At 41.9% G+C, this 9,019-nt stretch overlaps 1 long non-coding RNA gene across 1 annotated transcript; it reads right to left on the bottom strand.

Annotated features, from left to right (window-relative positions):
• Positions 1-731: 731 nt before the first annotated feature.
• LOC140254445 (uncharacterized) lies at positions 732-3,461 on the bottom strand. Its single transcript, XR_011904208.1, has 3 exons — positions 3,220-3,461; positions 1,752-1,889; positions 732-865 (listed from the first exon to the last, which is right to left on the bottom strand). It is a non-coding gene; the product is annotated as an uncharacterized lncRNA (long non-coding RNA).
• Between the last annotated feature and the right edge of the window lie 5,558 nt (positions 3,462-9,019).

Here is a 9,019-nt window from a genome sequence, read left to right on the forward strand (position 1 = left end):
TTAAGTATTCTCATAAGCATGTCCCTCTAACTAGTCACGCAGAGAAGTAACACTAATAGCACATAGCACAGGACAAGAGGCAAGGGGCATGAGCTGCAATGCAGGCAGTTTCCCCTTAACATCAGGAAACCCTTCTTTAATGCATGGGTGTCAGAACACTGTCACAGGGTGTAGTTCCCTAACAAGGAGATCTTCAAAAGCAGCCCGGATGTGACCCTGGGGGGCTTGAGATAGGGGGTCCTGCTCGAGGTCCTCTGGAAATATCTTCTGACATCGGCCATACCGTGTTTTTACATCCATCACAATCATGCGCGGTCGCACCTCAAATATCAGAGAAGCTGGCTTATGGGTCAAAGCACATAAAAATAAACTGACATTAAAGAAAGACTTCTCTCTGAAATAGCACCAGGAATAGACAAGTGTACACATTTTTCAACACTGATAAAACTCAACTATTTTGCTGCTATTTCTCCTAACCATAATCAAATGTATTTGTGATGCAGGATTACTTACAATGTACTGATAGATTTTAGCCAAACAATCTCTTCCGTTTGAATTCCAACAATGTTTCCACTGGCATCAACTCACCAAGTGGGAAAAAATATATCCTATAGGAAAAAGGAGAAGAAAAAAACTACTGAAATGATGAGAAAAGAAAAGCTACTGACTGAATGTATTAAGATTAAATAGGAATGCACTATTAAAACACTAAAGCATAGGGGTGAGTACTACCGCAATCTTTGGCAAGTGTCTTCCTCCTTGAAAATCACGGTCTAGAGTGGATTATTTGGACATCTGAGTGACATCGTGAGTTTGACGGGGAGGGTAAACATGCTCGAGACAGCTGATTTAGCAGACACTTCCACTGCATCATGATAAGAGAGATGAAAAAACAAAACAAAACAAAAACAAAACAAAACAAAACAAACAAAAAAACCCACAAAAAAACAAAAACAACCAACCAAACAAAACAACAACAACAACAACAACAAAAAAAAAAAACAGAAGGACATTAAGGAGCCAGAAATAATCTTGTATTAAGTGGATTTCTGATGATTGGTACACATTATAAAACGCTAGTTAGCAATGCTGAAAAAACAGATTATTCTGAAACAAGCTGAATTCACAACCCTCGCTTCCCAGTATGTGCTTTTTCCTTGGAAGAGATGGCAAATCAGGCTGCAAAATCGTCTGCTGTATTACGTTCAAATATAATTATCTGACTACTAAATTCAAGACTTTAGTACTACATAAGGTAAACAAAACTATTTCCTTAAAATATAGCTCTACCACACAGTCATCACTGAGTTATTTCACTGTTACTGTCTGTATTGGAGACATAATTTGACATGTAAATAAATAACTCCAAAAGCCAGTAAGGAAAAGTATGATCTGATAATAAGATAATAACACTGAATCGTAGGATAGTTTGGGTTGGATGGGACCTTGAGGACCATCAAGCTCCAACCCCCCTGCTAAAGCCTGTTAACTGAAGGCTCTCCATGAGCGCTGAATAACGCCCGCTGTCAAGTTCTTCAGAAAAATAGTACCCTGCTTATAAAAGCAGAAAAAGCACAAGAGGAAAGAAAATTGCTAAGGAAAGAAAAACGGTGGACTTCACATACTAGAATATAATGCTTTACAGACTATGCATACATACATAGAATATAATGGCAGTTCCTTACCAGACTAATACTCTGTTTTAGATCCTGTGTTAATAAAAATTAACTTACGTGCTGAAATAGACATACCTCAGGACTGAGATGGATTCATTGCTATGGAGGAATGAATGTTGTCTTTTACTACTCAGAAAACTGTGTTTCGGAACACTGGGTGGAGCAGGCAAAACCTTTCAAAAGGTGCTGTTTGAAGAACTACCGCGGACTTTCCTGTGTGAAAACACATAGGATGGATAAGATAAGTGGACTTGGTCGTAGCAAAACTAGAAATAGATTCCTAAATGATAAGAAACAGTAAGAATGAATATGAATATGAATAACCAGGCAGAATAACTGCCCTTTAACAGATGGGATCTAAAAGGTCTTAGAGAAGTTCACAGCTTTTCAAACTGCTCTACAACTTATGCTTAGTTTTAGCATTTCAGTTCTAAAGTTCAGAACTGCAGAAGAGTACATCTGATGGAACTAACTGAGAACAATAGTAAAACAAAGTGGTTATCAGCATAAACCTGACGGGTTTTTGGAATATATATATATATTTATTAATTTATTTATTTATTTATTGCACGGAATAACCTAGGCCAAGTTTTTAAAAGGATTAAAAATACTAAAGCAGATGGAGATAGATAATGACTGAATCTAAATCACAACACCAAATCAGTTCATGTGGTTACTTTGTAACTGCAGGGAATTTGTCATCTGCGTGAGGTTTTGGTCACTTCCAGGTCATAATTTCCACATGAACAGAAAAATGACAACATTAATCTTGTCTATGTGCTGAACAAATAGAAAACCCAATACTTTAAAACTAAAAAACAAACAAAACAAAACAAAACAAAAAAGGAAAAACAGAAAGCCCATACTGCTACATGCTGAAGAGAAGCCTCAGTGCTGTGGCAATTATTAAGATTCCCAAAAAAATACCAGAGATTCCTGATCTCTGATATGCATAACATCCCATTAAATGAACAAAACCATTCCCACCTGGAATTAAAAACCTATCACTAGCTCTAATTTAATGATCCATTATAGCTTTGTAAACATATACAGGAGGACATCAGCAAGGACTTTGCCTTCCCAACTCCCAGTGCAACGTGCACAGACACACAAGGAACTGCACATTTTTTTTTCCCCCTTCCCTCATCTTTTATCAGAGGGACAGGAGGATGTAAGAGAAAGTTCTTTCTGACTTTTGACAAGCCCTGTCTATAAACCGTTTGAGAGGATACGTGTCAAGTACAACAACATTGAAAGACTGCTTAATAAGCTTCATTTAGAAGATGTATCTGTTCCATAAATACATGAGATAAATGGAAACTAACTAGGGCCCATCTGACATCCCTAGTTTGGAACTTGATTTCTTTTTTTATGTATTTGGCAACCTTTTTTTTTTTTTTTTTTTTTTTTTTTTTTTTTTTCCTTCTTTCTAAAAATATTGAGTACATTAGGCAACAGACACAAGCACTGACTACTGCTATCTAGATTTCTGCAGCTGTGAATTTAATCGCAGTTCCAAAAACTGAAAACAAAGCAGGATTACCCAACGTTGAAGAACAGCCAGGTTGCAGCATTTACAGCCCTGGGGTTGCTCTGGCTCCTGTGACGGGCCCTGTTGCTGCTCCAAGCCTTGCGACAAGTCCTGCAGCTGCTCCGCTCCCTATGACAGGCCTCGCGGTTGCTTCAAGCCATGTGATGGACCTGTGGGTACTGCAACCCTCCTAAAGGGCGCAAATGTTGCCACGAAGCTCACAACTAGCCTTGCAGTCACTACCGTCACTGTAAGTCTCACAGTTCAACCAAACAACCAGTGCCTGTAACTGTTGTCACCTATAAGCAAAAAGAAAAAACGCCTTAAAAAGCCTGAATGTTTAACAAGGAGAGCTTGTAAGATAAGACAAAGGAGGAACAATGTCACACAAAAATGGGAGGAGAAAGAAATAGTCCAACTCCTAGCATTAAACGAGATATGAGATGTGTGAAAAGATTATAGCCGTTGGCCACCTAAACACCACATGCTTACAACCACTGGATCGCTGGAAACAGACCCCGTGCATGTGGCTACTGCCCAAAATACTGTCCCGGGCCCTACAAAGCAAGCCTTCCGGTGACTCGACACCCAGGACGAACTGAATCAGACAACGGAACTCATTTCTGAAAGTCACGCAACCACACAGGCCCACTGATCAGGGCCACGTTAATGCATAAAGTCCAATAAAATCACATTCAAAGAAAGGAAGGATAAAGCACCAGATGAGAAAACGACACAAACAGTAGATGGGGAACCAGGCAAATATAATTACCCCCGAGTACCCAATTCATCCCATAAATCCAAATAAATATCTAACTTTGGCAGACAGCGCTGACAAACTGCAACGGAAGAAAAGATCAGCAAAAGGGTAGCTGGAAGTGAGGCAACGTACTTCACTGAAAATCTAAAGCAGACCCTGCCTGACAGAGGACGTGGGCGAGATTAAGGGAAGATCTGTGCCATATCAGTCAGGACTACGAACCGAAAAACAGGCCAGTATAAACCACAGCTCCAATAAAAGGATTTTCCTTACGGGTGCAGAAAGGAAACTAATGGGTAGCTGACAACTCAGACAGTACGAAAGATGTTTCAAAGAACCAGAATCATCATTTAAAACTAAAACTCAGTGCACGCCAGAGATTAAAAGCAAACATCGCCGGAAGAAAACATGAGAATAAATTCTATTCTCAAAGTTATATGGTGGCAATAAGGAGCTAAAAAGAACAGAACACTTACTTGAACCGAGGCTTCCAAGGACAAAAGGTTAAGTCCAGGAGATCGATAATCGACAGCAACCTCATCGTGCTCGCTCCTGCCGGCCAGGTCCTCCGCGCCGCTTCTTCTTTCTTCCGCAGCAGCTCCCGAAACATCAGCGGCGACACCGTCAGACCCGCGGAGCGACAAGCCCCAATAACAGAAAAAAAAGGGAAAACCGACGTCGACAAACGAGCGGGTCACGCAACCACCCAGCCAAGGAAGGCCTTGCATTCCCCCCGCATTGTCCCCCAACCCAATTCACCCCGGCAAAACCCGCTTTGAGCAACTTTTCTCACCTCACTGACTCACTGCGGACTTCCAGCCGGTGCTGCGGGGGATCGCAGAGGCGGGCAGACCGGGCAAATGGTGCCGGGCACACAAAAAGCAGCGGCCAAAAGACAGCTTCCCTGCTTACAGGGGACCCCCAGCCTCCGCCTCCGTTGCAAAGGGCCTGGGACCCCGAGGCAGCTTCTCTCTGGCTTACAGGGCAGCCCCCTTCCCTACGGCCAAGGGAGGCTCCTTCTCCCTCCAGTCCGGGGCACCCAGAAACGCAGCCCGCTAACGGGGCGGTCACCCCACGCAGGCTGCCAGCAGAGCACAAGCGCTCACGCACCCAGGACCTGATTACAGGCGGGTGGACGACACCCCTGGAGCCACAGAGCTCGGCTTCACCCCCGCCCCCCAGTGGCAGGAACGACTCTCAGCAGCCAGGTAACGGAAAGCCGAACGCCTTTCATTCTGCTTTTGGCTACATTCGCTTTCATTGTAGCAACGAGATAAACTCTATTGATTGTTACAGTAAAAAGCTTTGGAAACAATCTTGTGTTGATACATCAGTATCCTTTATGCCCAGTTACCGTCACCATCCTGACTTCTTGTCTGCAAACTGCAAAATGTAAGTTTTTCAATCAACCTGTGTAAGTCCTCCCAAGAGGATATAAAAACCAACTAGCAATATGTGAAACCCACATAAAATGAACATATAAAGAGATGCTTTTTATTAAAACACATAGCAAAATACAGGGACTGTGCCAACTGGACTGTGCCAACTGGACTGTGCCAACTGGACTGTGCAAACTGGACTGTGCAAACTGGACTGTGCAAACTGGACTGTGCAAACTGGACTGTGCAAACTGGACTGTGCAAACTGGACTGTGCAAACTGGACTGTGCAAACTGGACTGTGCAAACTGGACTGTGCAAACTGGACTGTGCAAACTGGACTGTGCAAACTGGACTGTGCAAACTGGACTGTGCAAACTGGACTGTGCAAACTGGACTGTGCAAACTGGACTGTGCAAACTGGACTGTGCAAACTGGACTGTGCAAACTGGACTGTGCAAACTGGACTGTGCAAACTGGACTGTGCAAACTGGACTGTGCAAACTGGACTGTGCAAACTGGACTGTGCAAACTGGACTGTGCAAACTGGACTGTGCAAACTGGACTGTGCAAACTGGACTGTGCAAACTGGACTGTGCAAACTGGACTGTGCAAACTGGACTGTGCAAACTGGACTGTGCAAACTGGACTGTGCAAACTGGACTGTGCAAACTGGACTGTGCAAACTGGACTGTGCAAACTGGACTGTGCAAACTGGACTGTGCAAACTGGACTGTGCAAACTGGACTGTGCAAACTGGACTGTGCAAACTGGACTGTGCAAACTGGACTGTGCAAACTGGACTGTGCAAACTGGACTGTGCAAACTGGACTGTGCAAACTGGACTGTGCAAACTGGACTGTGCAAACTGGACTGTGCAAACTGGACTGTGCAAACTGGACTGTGCAAACTGGACTGTGCAAACTGGACTGTGCAAACTGGACTGTGCAAACTGGACTGTGCAAACTGGACTGTGCAAACTGGACTGTGCAAACTGGACTGTGCAAACTGGACTGTGCAAACTGGACTGTGCAAACTGGACTGTGCAAACTGGACTGTGCAAACTGGACTGTGCAAACTGGACTGTGCAAACTGACACTATGATTGTCCATAGAACTTGTTGCTAAACACATGCTGTTGATTAAATACATGCAGGGGCACTATTCTTGTTCAAAGCATGGTACAGAAAATCTGCAAGGGAGAAGAAAAACACATCTATTTAAGCTACAGCAGCGCACAGTAAATTTAGGCATTACCTAGATCTGCAGACCGAATACTTCCAGGCATACTTACAGGGACCGGTGAATTCATATACAGAGAAATGTGTTCAAAAACAGCATGAATTAAAAGTTTATTTTATTATCTAAGTACTCTTAATTTAGTTAGAAGACATTCAGATTATTCTGTTCTCAAAATGCATCTTGTTGGTAGTAACGGGTTATGCAACAACATCTATTTCCTGTCTTTATGAATACACAGTATTCAAGACTGATCAGATCTTAGTCTATCACATTGATTAGCCTAACTCCTGCCCATGAAACTGTTAAAATATGTTGCTTTCTTAAGCTGTATCCTTTCTCAAAGATCTGTATGGACATATTCTAGCAGGATTCATTGCCTACTTACCACAGAGATGCTCTCTGCAAAGGGCATGCCACGATTTTCATTGGGCATCCAGATGTTGCACATCACTGTCATCAAGTATTCTGTAGATACCAGATCCCAGTTCACATTCCCATGAAACAGCTGTAGATCCATCTTATCAGTGTCAGTATACCTGCCCAGTACCACAGATCACAAGCTTTTGAACACTGCTATACATGTCCTTGATTTTTGTAAAGCCTTTTGGTATTGCATTACACTGCACTGATTCTGCAGTGAAATACTAACACGGGTGCAGTCACATCATCAAGCCAATTCTCACTTTGATAATAAACTGTTCTACAAGCACCTTTCTCTTAAAAAGTAACTGAACAGATCTTACCTCTCACTCCAGCAACATCTGAGATGCCACTTCTTGCAGGAGCTGCAATCACGGTAGGCTCTAATTCAGCCAGTCCTACTGGCTTGTGGAAGTAGCTCTGTTGCACTAAACTATGTCATTTGCAACTTTCTTCAGCTTTTATTGTGTAGATGTTTGACTGGAAGCTGATGAATGAAAACTAATTCTCTACAGCTAAATCCGCTACCTCAAATGGGAAAAACTTTCAAGCATGGTTCAAGCAACTTCTGTGGCTTCAAATAAATGGTAAACTAAGTATGGTATGAAACAACATAACCATTTTGTACATAGAACACTTACTCTGTATCTATTTTCTTGGGTGACGTTGTTGTGTAAATGCAGAATTGTGGAATTAAATGACAACTTATTTCACCTAATAAGTACTATATATATCACTTCAACCTTCTTGTATTCTACCTGCTCTTTCCTCTCCAGCAAGAAAACTACTTCAGGATTTCACTATGCAAGGGAACTTCAAGCAGCTCCTAAGGATGTTCATTGTGCCACATGTAACCGTCAGTGATCACATAACTTGTAATACAGTTACCAGCATCTGCAAACACAACATTAAAAAAGGTCACATTGATTTTTTATTATTAATTAAATAAGTGTAAAGAAACCTAATAAAGTGATCTATCTTTGGCATTTAATCTTCGCAATTGAATGAAATATTACTGCACCTCCATGCATCACCACAGCCATAAATCATCAGTTGCATTTCAAGAGCAAAGCAGGGCAGAGATATAAATCCCTACATCACAAAATAACAACACAAACTTACTGAGAATTCTTAGGCAGACTACCCAATTGTAAACCAGCTGTACAAAACAAATAGTCTCTTAACATTACTGCTTTGAGGACATTCCTCTCTAGGAAGATAGAAATGATTCTTAAGATAAAAGCTGCTGTGAAGATATATTCAGCATACTGAATATACTCAAAATACGGAAGGCATGCATTGAACATCACATGCGCGTTGACCTGAGAGCATACAGAGATAAAGTACTTGTAATCCAAGATGAATTTCAAAAGCAATGAGCAGCACAACACATAGAATGAGCAAATCATCTATAATGAAAATAAACTCCACCAAGTTTTCAAACTAAAACTCCGCTCATTTCATAATCCAGTAGGCCCATAACTATCACTGCTGCATCCAAAATTACTTTGGTAAAGGCAAGTGCTACAGGGCCCAGCATGTCTCAGTCTTACACATTTGACTAGCGGGGATGTCTGCTCTACCTGGGCAAGTGGTGGTGCGTGCTGCTGATGGGTATCCACAACATAACAGTTCTCAACCAGTTTACTAATATGTAATGATACAAACTGGTTGATAAGGACTACAATGCAGAGAAACCTTCTAAGCTTTAGCAGTAATACCTGAACAGTAGGAATCATAGCATTATTCAGGTTGTTAAAAGCAGACTGTTGTGAATCAGCCCCGTATTGGAGTTTGCATAGACAGATTTTCTTCAAGCTGAAATTGACTGAATATGAGCATAGTGTATTCCACCTCATGAAGGCTTTATTACAAGAGACATACAGAAATACAGTGCAAAATACTGGATACATAGCTGCTACTGCAAAATCAAAAAGGATCTGTTTGACCTCAGAAACATGAAATGCAACCTGGGAGGAAGCCATTACTTTCAGGGCAGTCCTGTTTTCACAG

This window comes from Excalfactoria chinensis, chromosome 6 (genome assembly GCF_039878825.1).
Source record: "Excalfactoria chinensis isolate bCotChi1 chromosome 6, bCotChi1.hap2, whole genome shotgun sequence".
Classification (NCBI taxonomy): Eukaryota; Metazoa; Chordata; class Aves; order Galliformes; family Phasianidae; genus Excalfactoria; species Excalfactoria chinensis.